We start from the raw sequence: 12,225 nt of genomic DNA, 5'->3' as shown, positions 1-12,225 counted from the left end.
CGGGCGTCGCCGGTATTGATGCGATGCACTAGGACGTCGGTCTTGTCAGGACGTTCCGTAAACATTCCCGAGAACGGTGTCAGCACGGCCTCTAGCTGCTTCCGTTGGTGGTTTGTTCCCATGAAGTCGCTGAGGGACTGCATGACTGCTGTCGGCAGGGTGGTGTGCATGGCTGCTACGCCTTCCGCGTGTCTTGGTACAGGCACGAAGTCTATCTTCTCCGCAATGTCCGTGAAGGCGGTAGCCTCTTGCAGGAGAGTCGAGTGTGAGCCCCTCATCTGCAAGAAAATCTCGACCGAGAAGCACTGACACTGATAGACCAGGCAAACAAACAAATCGCTGGCGCTTCGTTTTTTCATTAAAGCTTATCCGTAAGCGAATACAACCTTCAGCGTTTGATACGTGGCTTGATGCCATCCGCAACTGAACATTTGAGTTACGAAACTTCATCTTTTTAGCTTTACACTTCTCTAGCAACACGTCACCGATTAACGAGATTCCTGAACCGGTATCAAGAAGAGCAGGTACGGTAATGCCCAGCGCTTTAACTTTCATCATCGGTTCTGGAGACTGCGCCTGCGTTATGCAGCAAACAGAGGGAACGATGACTGACTCACCAGCTTAATGTTCCTCCATTACACGCCCCGGACTGCGTTCCACGCTCCTGGCATTGACGGCCGTGGGTTGCGACACACCGCCAGTGTTTAGTGTCGCCGGCCGAAGCAGTTTCCCGAACCTCCTGCATTCGCGCTACGGCGCGCAAAGCATTGCCGCCTCACATGACCAGTTTGACCGCACTGGTAGCATACGATATGCGTATGTCTGCGTTGGCCAGTTAACCTATCACTGACATCACGCCTTTCGGCGGAGTGGCCACCGGAGTACCCATAACAGGAGCGCCTGTCGCATTCGGCTCGCGCAGGACTTGTGAACCCGGCGTATCGGGACTGGGGGTCCGACCGACTATGCTCTTGTATGGCTCGAGTAAGGAGCGAGCGCTCTGCACTATGACGCTGCTCCGCGGACAATTGCTCCCAGGGACAACTTACCCCTGATACGGTATTGAATGGGGCCCCGCGCCGCCCTTGGTCATGTGCGAAGGGGTCCAGGGCGCGGGAGGAGATAGCCGTCAATGCGCCTGGGCTCGTCAGGTCGCATGAGGGACTGGCTACGGGGGCGCGCCAAGCCAGTGACGGCTCAAGAGCAGATTGCGGCGCTGGCGGTGGCACGTAAGTGCTCTCAGCTAACAGGGCGTCTTGTACACCGCGGGCCTCCCGTGCGAGGTGCTCAAGGGTTTCGAATGTGCGCCCATAAAGAAATGGCCTGAATCTGGGATGACTGTCGAATGACCCGAGCTACTTGGTCCTTTTCCGAGGCAGTCGTTGCTGCTCGGCGATGCAGTTCCTGCATCGTCCGGACGTACTCGAGCAAACTTTCGTCCGGATGCTGGGTTCTCAGTTCGAGCTCACGCTGGACTCGCAGCTCGTACCCAGGAGGCAGAAATTCCTCTCGGAAGCGCTGTTCAAATTCTGCCCATGTGGTGAAAGGCGTTTGTAGCCTCCACCACCGTCCTGCGGCATCCCGTAAAGCCAACGGCAGGATTCGAGCCATCACGTGCGCTTCCGAGGCGCCGGTCAATCTGACATACCTGTCTATTTCCTCTAGGAAGTCCGCCACAGATTTCGGGTCGTCGTAACCCGTGTACGTGGGTAGCGTGGCCGGAGGTAGGAGCTGTGGTTCGCCGGCCCGAGTGCCTATGCGGTCCATGACAGTGTTGCACAATTCAGCGACACGTTGAAATGTGTTCAGCTGCTGTGCCAGTAACTGGTCAGCCTGCTCGTGTGATGAATCCTGCTCGCCGCCGGTAGGCAAGATCGTGCCGGACCGGAGATGCATTCCGTCTGCCTGCGCCATGAAGAGGAAAAAAGAAAACCCGCGCCACAAAAGAACACACACGAGAATGCACTACACGGAGACTCAACGAACAAGGGACCGGACCTACGTCCATCGTGCTATTCCTGCGGGCGGGAGCAAAAACCACGTTGGGCGCCAACTATGGGTATTGGGCTTGCTGCGTCCCGTCCGTAGTTCAAGCAAGGACGACGGAGTCTTCAACTCACAACAAACAACAATAGTTTATTCAACTCTACGCTGCATACGGCGGGGTCGGTCCAGGGACACGAGACGACGAGGCGGCGACCATGATCGGCGGCAGCAGCAATCGGCCAGCGCGGTTGGCAGCATCCGTCCTTCCTGGCAGCCCAGGCACGTCTTTTTTGGGCGGCGCGCAGGTGGGCCACGCGCACCGCCTCTGCGCAGCGCGTGGCGCTATCTCGCGAGAGCCTGTGGGCGTGGTTCCCACACTTTTGAAGACGAAATCTTGAAGGCGTGGATGCCATCAAAAGCACTAAAGCTTAATACTACGTTGAAAGTGACAAAGCATGCTGATTGCGTGTGCTTGAAAGCACTACCTTGCACTACATTTTCGTCCAAGGTATGAAGTGCACTCGCACACAAAGCTCGCGCCTGCCTTCAACCCAGCTGCGTGTCACGCAAATTAGGTTCGTAAAAGGAAATAGGCGGGCATCACACTACAGAATACATGCACTTAGTGTACTTACTCGCGCATTTTCACTCGGCTCCCAGTTTTTCTGCTTCAATAACAGTTATCCACTCACGGCGAAGCTGAAAACACCGCACCGGCACTATTCACGTGACGCGTCGTGATCATCGCAGACAGCGCTAATAACCTCCTGTTGCGCTGCTTGTTTGACATCCAAAGACTGCGCAGTAGTGCCCAGAGAAGCTCTTATACGTGGAAGCGGCGTGAATGGGTACTTCTTTGCACTTTAAAGCCTCAGAACTGCAGCTTGCCCGGTTTACCTAGCGCAGGCCATGCACGCCTTTGCAGCCCGGCCAGCCCGGCGTCTGGTTGCGAGAGTATCCACTCCGCTCGCCAGCAGCCTGGGTGCGTGACAGGCGTGCTCTGGTGTATACACAACAGAGGTATGCCCCTGGTGTAGTGAACGCACAGCCACACTTACACATATCACTTACCAATGTACCGAGCGGCCAGCCACTGCAGTATCTAGGTTGGTGCGCTCACTACAAACACTCACAACGTGTTCTTGGGAGGCACGGCTTTCCGAGCTGGCACTGGGGAGCCAACTGGTGACCCTCGACCACTCCCGGCGAGCCGCCGTGGCCAGTGGGCTCTACAAGAGGGCTCCATCCGGGATTAGCCACGTACTCTAATGCTGCAATAAAGATTATTCTCTCCCTTTCTCTCTCAGACATGTGGGGCACACACCCGTTTACCATCAACCACGGTGTACGGGTATGCGCCACAGGTGATTGTGACTGACAGTTTATATCTACCCAGGAACGGCGAGAACAGACAGTGGTAATTTAAATGCGAGCGTTAAGAAAAACCGACATTGGCAGCGTTGACCCGACGATTGGAAAGAATAATAATTATAAAGACGTCTATTAGCGGGCACTCGGCGATGATACACGACTGCGACAGTCAAGGCGGGGTGCCGACTCTGAGCGCGAGGAGCGTGCTGTCCGAGAAGAGCGGAAGAGGACGACCCACTAGTAAGCGCTCGAGAGGGCGACCCATTACAGGCTTGCAACGCTTCGCTACAATTACCCCGGGTGCGAAAAGGGAGCCGCCTGGCGACCTAACTGCTTGTCAATATGAGCGGGTCATGGTAGGGTTTCAGGCGCTCCACGTTGACAATGTCGCGCCCTCGACGGCGCATGTCCGAAGATGGTTCAAGGAGTTCGATCACGTAGTTGACAGGAGACGTGCGTTCGACGACACGGTAGGGGCCGTCGTATTTCGGCAGTAATTTTGAAGAGAGGCCAGGTGCAGTGGTAGGGAACGAGAGCCATACGAGTGCTCCAGGGAGGAACGTGGGCGCAGAAGTGGTGGTGTCACCGCGAATGCTCTTCTGCCGCTCTTGGTCATGCGTAGTAAATGTCTTGGCAAGCTCCCGACACTCTTCAGCAAGTCTTGCTGTGGCAGAAATAGGAGCACACTCAGACGTATCCGGCTTGTATGGAATGATTGTGTCGATTGTGTGCGATGGGTGCCTGCTGTACAATAAGAAAAAGGGCGAGAAACCAGTAATGCTCTGGGGGGTGGTATTATAGGCGTAGGTGACGAAAGGCAGAATGGCATCCCAATTTGTGTGATCGGCGGCGACGTACATCGAGAGCATGTCGCCGAGCGTGCGGTTAAAGCGTTCGGTGAGGCTATTCGTCTGCGGGTGGTACGCAGTAGTTTTCCGGTGAACAACGTTGCACTCTTTGAGAATGGCTTCGACGACTTCGGACAAGAAGACACGACCTCGATCGCTGAGCAGCTCCTGGGGTGGACCGTGGCGCAGCATGAATCGGTGCAGCAGGAAGGAGGCAACATCGCGCGCTGTAGCCGCTGGGAGGGCGGCAGTTTCGGCGTATCGCGTAAGGTGGTCAACAGCGACGATGGCCCAGCTGTTACCAGCCGACGTTAGAGGAAGTGGCCCATACAAATCGATGCCAACGCGCCCAAACGGCCGGACAGGGCAAGGTAGAGGTTACAGACCTGCTGGCGACAGGTGCGTTGAAGTTTTGCGGCGCTGACAATCGATGCAGGAGCGAACGAACTTCTGCACGTAGCGGTACATCCCTCGCCAAAAGTACCGTTGGCGAACGCGGTGGTAGGTTTTCGATACCCCAGAGTGTGCACACTGCGGATCAGAGTGGAACGACTCGCATATGTCAGAACGCAGACTGCGGGGTATTACGAGTAGCCACTGGCGGCCGTCGCCGTAATTGCGTGTCGCCGTAAATGGTGTGCTTGACGACGCAACGCGCGAGTGGATGGTGTCGTCGATGGATCGGTCAGCAAGGCTATCAGTGAGGCAATGCAGTGATCCTTGCGCTGTTCGGTAGCGATGGTGTGAACGTCGATTGAAGCAACAGCTATGTGAGATACTGAGCAGGGGGCATTGTCGTCAGGCAAGGGAGAGCGCGAGAGGGCGTCGGCGTCAGCATGCTGGCGTTCGTTGCGGTACAGCACACGGATGTCGTAGTCTTGCAGGTGAAGTGCCCAGCGGGCGAGACGGCCTGAGGGATCCTTCAGGGACGACAACCAGCATAGTGCATGATGGTCGGTGAAGACATCGAATGGGCGGCCATACAAATCAGGTTGAAACTTTGTAAGGGCCCAGATGATCGCTAGGCACTCTTTTTCCGTGACCGTGTAATTGGTCTCGGCGCTGGTAAGCGTACGGCTTGCGTATGCCACGACATATTCGGGGAAACCTGGTTTGCGCTGCGCAAGCACAGCGCCGAGGCCTACACCGCTGGCATCCGTGTGTACCTCCGTTGGGGCCGTAGGATCGTAGTGGCGTAGTATGGGAGGAGACATCGACAAACGACGGAGCTTTGCGAACGCGTCGTCACACTCGAACGACCACGAACTTAGGGGTCCGTTACCTCCAAGGAGCTTCGTCAGCGGCGATATGATGGTGGCAAAGTTTCGTACGAAGCGTCGAAAGTACCAACACAGTCCTACGAAACTTCGCAGTTCTTTGACGGACGTAGGTTTGGGAAATTCGGCCACGGCCCGACGCTTGGCTGGATTGGGAAGAATTCCGTCCTTGGACACGACGTAGCCGAGGATTGTCAGCTGCCGTGCTGCAAATCGGCACTTCTTTAGATTGAGTTGCAGACCGGCGTCGCTCAAACGCGTCAAAACATGCCGTAGGCGTTGAGGATGCGTGGAGAAGTCCGGAGCAAACACGACGACGTCGTCGAGGTAGCACAAGCACGTGTGCCATTTCAGGTTGCGCAGAACGGTATCCATCATGCGCTCAAAGGTGGCGGGCGCATTACACAGCCCAAACGGCATGACGTTGAATTCGTACAGGCCGTCGGGCGTGACAGAGGCGGTCTTCGGTCGAGCGTCATTAGCCATAGGTACTTGCCAGTACCCTGAGCGCAAATCGATAGATGAAAAGAATTCGGCGCCTTGCAGGCTGTCAATCGCGTCGTCTATTCGCGGCAGTGGATACACGTCCTTACGCGTGATCTTGTTGAGTCGTCTGCAGTCCACACAGAACCGCACAGAACCGTCCTTCTTCGCAACAAGAACGTCAGGAGACGCCCAGGGGCTGTTAGAGGGTCGAATGACATCACGTCGAAGCATGTCGTCGACTTGCTCGGTGATTACACGGCGTTCTGCGGGAGATACGCGATATGGACGTTGCCGCAGTGGCAGGTGGTCGCCAGTGTCGATGCCATGCGTAACGGCCGACGTGCGGCCGAGAGAAGTTTGAGCGACATCGAAAGACGGGCGAAATTCTTCCAACAGGTCCAGAAGCTGAGAACGCTGGACCTGCGTAAGGCTGTCAGCTGTGGAGGAACCAAATACGTCAGCGGGTGATGAACCAGACGTCGAAACAGCACTGAGCGTACTGGAACTTCGGCCGTGCGAGTCATCGGGCTCGTCTATAACTTGTGCGTCTTCAAGGGGTTCCACGCTGCCGAGACATTCCCCTCGCACCAACGTAACACTGTACGGAGAGGGGTTGATTACAATAATAGAGGTGCCGCCCTGAGTGACTTGAACGGTCGCAAAAGGCACCAGCAAGTCTTTCCTCGTGCAAATACGGTCATATGGCGAGAGGAGTGCAACGGTGTCGGATAGACTGGCGCAGTAGACGGACACCGCCGCTGACGAGTTTGCAGGCACTTTGATGTCGTCTTTGATGAGTACCTTGTTCCCAGCCGATGGACTGTCTTCTGGCGTCAAGTTAGAGAATGGTGACAGCTCTATTTCGGCTGGTGCGCAATGAATGACGGCGTCGTAGCGGGCGAGAAAATCCCATCCGAGGATGACGTCGTGAGAGCATGCAGGAATTATGATCAATTCGAAGGCGTACATAACGTCCTTAATCACGACGCGGGCTGTGCACACCGCTGTAGTGTGAATACTTTGGGCGCTGGACGTACGGAGGGAGAGCCCGGAAAGTGGCGTCGTCACTTTTCGCAGTATTCGGCTAAGCTTTGCGTTCATAACGGATACGGCGGCTCCAGTGTCGATAAGGGCAGATGCACAAACACCGTCCACAGACACGTCTATCACGTTCGACGGGCTTCGCTGAGGGCTTTCGCAGTTCGATAGCATCGCAGCCCTTGCCTCGTGGACTGCGACGACTAGTTTTCCTGGTCGCGAGGGACCAGACCTGGCCGCATCGGTGACAGCGAGCGGCGTCGTGGTGACGGTGAACGGCGGGTAGATGAAGCGGGGCGAGACGTCGGCGACAGAGGCGTAGGTGGGTCGTAATATGGGCGGTTCGATTGCCTAGTGGCAGGCGACGCGACTCTAGGCGGCTGCACGCGATTGCAATAGCGCGCCACGTGGCCGGCGTAACCGCATGCGAAGCATATGGGGCGGTTGTCAGGTTTGCGCCATCGGTTCGCTGGGGCAGGGCCCGCCCATGGTGCAGGACGGGATTGACGGGGCGGCAACTGATAGGACTGGATGGTGGGCTGCAGTCGTGGCCTGTGCGTCACGTCGGCGCAGGTTACCGGTACATCCGCTTTGAAAGAGTGAGGTCGAGCGGAGGCTTCGGCGTAAATGTGTGGGGCAGCCGTAGGGATTGCTGGGGGCGTTCTTGCGACCACTTGGGCGTAACCCAAGGGTGCAGGAGCCGTATGGTGCTGGTGGTACTCGGGCATGACCTCCGCGATTTCTTGCTCAATTGCTCGACGGAGCGGAGGTAAAAGTGTGGTCGACGGCTGTTGAACGTACTGCGGGCGAGCAAAGTCCAGCAGAGAGATATGGCGCGCGATTTCCTCGCGCACGAATGTCTTCATCTCTGCGAGCAACGCGGAGTGTTCGGATATGGTCGACAAGCCAGCGAGCTCGGCGTTGCGTGATGGAGAGCGATGGGCGATCGATCGCTGCCGGCGCAGCTCCTCATAGCTTTGGCAGAGCGTTATGACCTCTGCCACAGTGCTGGGGTTCTTGGCGAGCAGCATGGTAAAGGCGTCGTCGTCGATGCCTTTCATGATGTGCCGGATCTTGTCAGATTCGGACACGGTGGCGTCGGCTTTCTTACAGAAATCGAGGACGTCCTCAATGTAACTGGTGAATGATTCACGAGCCTGCTGAGCGCGTTCACGTAAGCGCTGTTCGGCCTGCACTTTACGAACGGCAGGGCGGCCAAACACATTGATAATGGCGGTCTTGAAGTCGCACCACGTCGTAAAATCTGAGGCGTGGTTGTTGTACCACAGGCCCGCCACACCCGCGACGTAGAAAACCAGGTTAGTCAGTTTTCCTGCCTCGTCCCATTTATTGGGGACACTCACGCGCTCGTAAATCGCGAGCCAGTCCTCCACGTCGGTGCCATCTGCGCCAGGGAAGACCGGAGGGTCGCGGATACGAGGGAAACCTGGACATGAGGTCGGTGTAAGCGGGGGTCTTTGCTGGGAGGCGTCTTGAGGCATCGTAGGCGGCAGGGTACGGGATCGAAGAGCGAGGGGCACCGAATGAGGGCCGAAGTTGTTGTGAAAGCCCAGCACCCTCCACCAGATTATAAAGACGTTTATTAGCGGGCACTCGGCGATGATACACGACTGCGACAGTCAAGGCGGGGTGCCGACTCTGAGCGCGAGGAGCGTGCTGTCCGAGAAGAGCGGAAGAGGACGACCCACTAGTAAGCGCTCAAGAGGGCGACCCATTACAGGCTTGCAACGCTTCGCTACATAATTAAGATCCCGGCAGGAATCGAACCCAAGCATTCTGCGTGGCAGTCGAGTATTCTACCACAAAGCCACGCCAGATGTATAAAGCGGTCTGGAAAAAGAACCCATGCAAGCGTAATGTCGGTGCAACGTCAATTATGCTTGTGCCTGGCTACCTAACTTTACAAGAAAGCGATAAACACTACATATGCACTCCTACGATACAGGCGTCATATCTGATTAGGGTCTGTCGTCCCAGTGTTGGCTCCGCTTTTATAGCAGTGCAGTAAATATTACATTTGTGTTCTTATGATTCAGCAAACTATATTAAAGCATTGCTCGACACCGGAGGAATACATTCCCGAATGTTGCTTGTGATATTCCCATGATTGCACCATAAAGTGCGCTTCCTTTCGATAATACTGACGTATGCGCTCTAACCTGAGTGCTGACGTTACGTCACACCGTAAGTTACCCTTTAAAGGCCAGTGTTGTCGACGTGCCTGGTAAGCGCACGATGTGCACAGAGCTAACACACTTACAAGAACACGTCGATCCACCATGTAACGTTTGGCTCAAAGCCATAAAATACAGCATAGAAGCACTCACTGACTGCTTCGCATGAAACGGATTCCCACAACACGTAGGATCCGCCGATTTTTTTAAATGCAAAGCATTCGCGATCTTCTGTGACTTTGAGCGTATCTATCTATCTATCTATCTATCTATCTATCTATCTATCTATCTATCTATCTATCTATCTATCTATCTATCCACCTAAGACTTTTTGCTCTCCGGGTCGTTTCGTTAATGGGAGGTATACGAAAATTGGTAGGGCATAACATGACTGTATGACGAACATAAATAACAGATCACAACATGAAAATTATGACATGCGTGTCATGAACGGCATGATTTACATGCCAAGGTCTTGGTGCTCTTGTGGCCGTTTCGTTAACTTGACATATTCCAATATTCGCAATGCCCACGAACTATAGGTGGCGCGCCATCCTATTCAAGATGGCGCCAGGAGGAGGGTCAACCCGTTTGTTAGCATAGGAACAGATAGTACGTGCGGACGTATGGCCCGTGCCACTTTCACCGGATGAAGTCATGAGCAGTGCTCAATTAGATATATGAGACTAAACTACTTTCCCAAACTATGGAAAGTGCTAAGTACTCGCCACCTAATTATTTGCTGTGGTGTGAAATGTTATATTTCAGCTCCGTTACCGTGCATAACGATGCTTTGCGAAATCCTGTGCGTGCTACGTAAAACTGCATCAACTAAAATTGACGTATGAGCAGAACGGCACTCCGAGGTAGTACGTACCGAGCCAACGTTTATAGATACGTTGTACCGAGCCTGCCTTACGGATTTGCCGCAGTAGTAGGCCGCCAGCGAGTAGCGCCATCGCTGCTGCACGGGACCGCACGTTTAACGTGGTGATGGTTTGCAAACATAATACGCTGTCGTCATTACTTGTGCAGTCGGGAACGCGGAGTTACGTTTTCAACGGAACAGAAGCATTTAACTTCCCATTCAGTAGCGCTTGTGCCACAGCCATGCTGAAACTCTAGCCGTGTGCAATTCACTTCACTCGGATGTTGCAGGCCCGATCAGCACGATTGAAACACGAATATCGAAAAGAATGCACACGTATACTTTTCGCAACGTCGAAGAAGTTAGCCGAGAGGCGTGGACTGTGGCTGTGACTGCACGTTCCAACGCTCTAACCATTTCGCTTCTCTGGTCGAGCTCGAGCGTGTTGGCGGCATGCGGCGCTCTATAATATCCACAATAATTGATACATGCAATGCACAAGAGGAGCTATGCTTTTATTTTGATCTCGCTCAAGGATATTATACATTAAATACAATCAAAGTGACTTACGAGCGTGAAAGAACAATAACGCACGAGGGGACGTGAAGTGCAACTCGCTCCTCGTGAGTTAGCAGCTGATCATTCACCATCGCTGTCACTCTCGGTGCCTTCACAGTCTTCTGCGTCCAGTGAAAAATCCTCGTCGTCAAGATGGTTTCTTTCAACATCACTGCTGAAAGCAATCTGAAGAATTTGCTCCGCCGAACAACTTCGACCACTCCGCGTCACCACGTTTACAATTACAGAGACGTCTGGGCGCGGAGAACATTTCGCCATTTCGCTCACAGATCGGCCAACGAGCAAATCGCTTGCAGTGTGCTGCCACCTATCAACAAACGTACAAAAACAAGCGGCGCAGCGCACGGTCGGGCTAGACCGCACTAGGGTGCCTTGATGCCCGCGCGCTCTGCGCGCGCGTGCGGTCAGCCCGGCCGTGCGCAGCGCTGGCTATGAAACCAACACACTGGCGAAGGACGGCGTGGAAAGCGGACGCGTACTCGAATGATTGAAACGTCGCTCGCACGATTAGTAACAGCGCTTTGCTGACAAAGGATAGAGGCATATTTTAATGTATCGACAACTTGAGATCGCTCAGTTTTACTAGAGCACATCGCGAACCGGCGCGACCTCCCGCGTACAGTGTTATGGGATTCATGCACTACAAGAAACACTGACCAATGCTATATACAAGTAAAACAGGGTGAGCTTCAACTGAATATGTCAGACGATAACATTTAACTAACCTACGTGGCTACAGAAAGCCTCGCGAAGCTGATAGTATGCGTACGCTGTGGGCTAGCATTGAAAGCGCGAGTCGCCACGTATTTTCACGAGAACTTCGCGCCTCGCAAGAACGAATCAGATTTCTCGTGTCACGGAGGGCCCGGTTTGTTCACTGATGCAGGGAACATGCCAAGTCGTAGAGTTCCTTCCTTGCCGACGCGCTAACACTAAGGTTAGCACAGCCGAACAAGGGAGCGACTGCGCAGTGCTGCCATTTTGTCGTCTACTAACCCTCCTGGAGAGGACGCTCCTGAATTCCGCTTGGCGGCGCGACAGTCTATGGGCATTGCGAACAGGTGTCGAGGTGTCGCGGTACAAGAGTGTATGACAAGCATAAGTCACAGGTTCCAACGTGCAAATCGGATCACGCATGGCATGTACAGGATGATTTACATGAAATAGTCTCGGGGCGCTCGCGGCTGTTTAATTGAATGGATATATGCCAAAATTGGCATGAGAAAACATTTCTGTATGAAGAACATAAGTGACAGGTGGTAACATGACAATCAATATGCATGTCATGTGGAGTATGATTTACATACCACGCTCATAGTGCTGTCGCGATCGGTTCGCTAGCTTGATATACACCAAAACTGGTATTGCGTGAGGTGACTGTACGACAAACATAAATGACAGGTGGTAAGATGACAATGATAACATGCATGTCATGTATTACATAACACGCTTATGATGGGCTCGCGGGTGGTTCGCTGGCTTGATATACACCAAAACCAGTATTGCGCCAGGTGACTGTACGAGGAACATAAATTAGAGGTGGTAACATGAAAATCATAACATGCATGTCATGTACG

The 12,225-nt window shown here is 54.1% G+C and overlaps 1 pseudogene; it reads right to left on the bottom strand.

Moving 5' to 3' along the window:
• Positions 1 to 301: 301 nt before the first annotated feature.
• The window catches only part of LOC125758525 (uncharacterized), a 53,187-nt pseudogene continuing 41,263 nt past the window's right edge, over positions 302 to 12,225 (bottom strand).

The sequence above is a fragment of the Rhipicephalus sanguineus genome, chromosome 5 (assembly GCF_013339695.2).
Source record: "Rhipicephalus sanguineus isolate Rsan-2018 chromosome 5, BIME_Rsan_1.4, whole genome shotgun sequence".
NCBI classification, from domain to species: Eukaryota; Metazoa; Arthropoda; class Arachnida; order Ixodida; family Ixodidae; genus Rhipicephalus; species Rhipicephalus sanguineus.
Note: the sequence above shows the minus strand (reverse complement) of the source record. Positions and strands in the feature narration are given on the sequence as shown.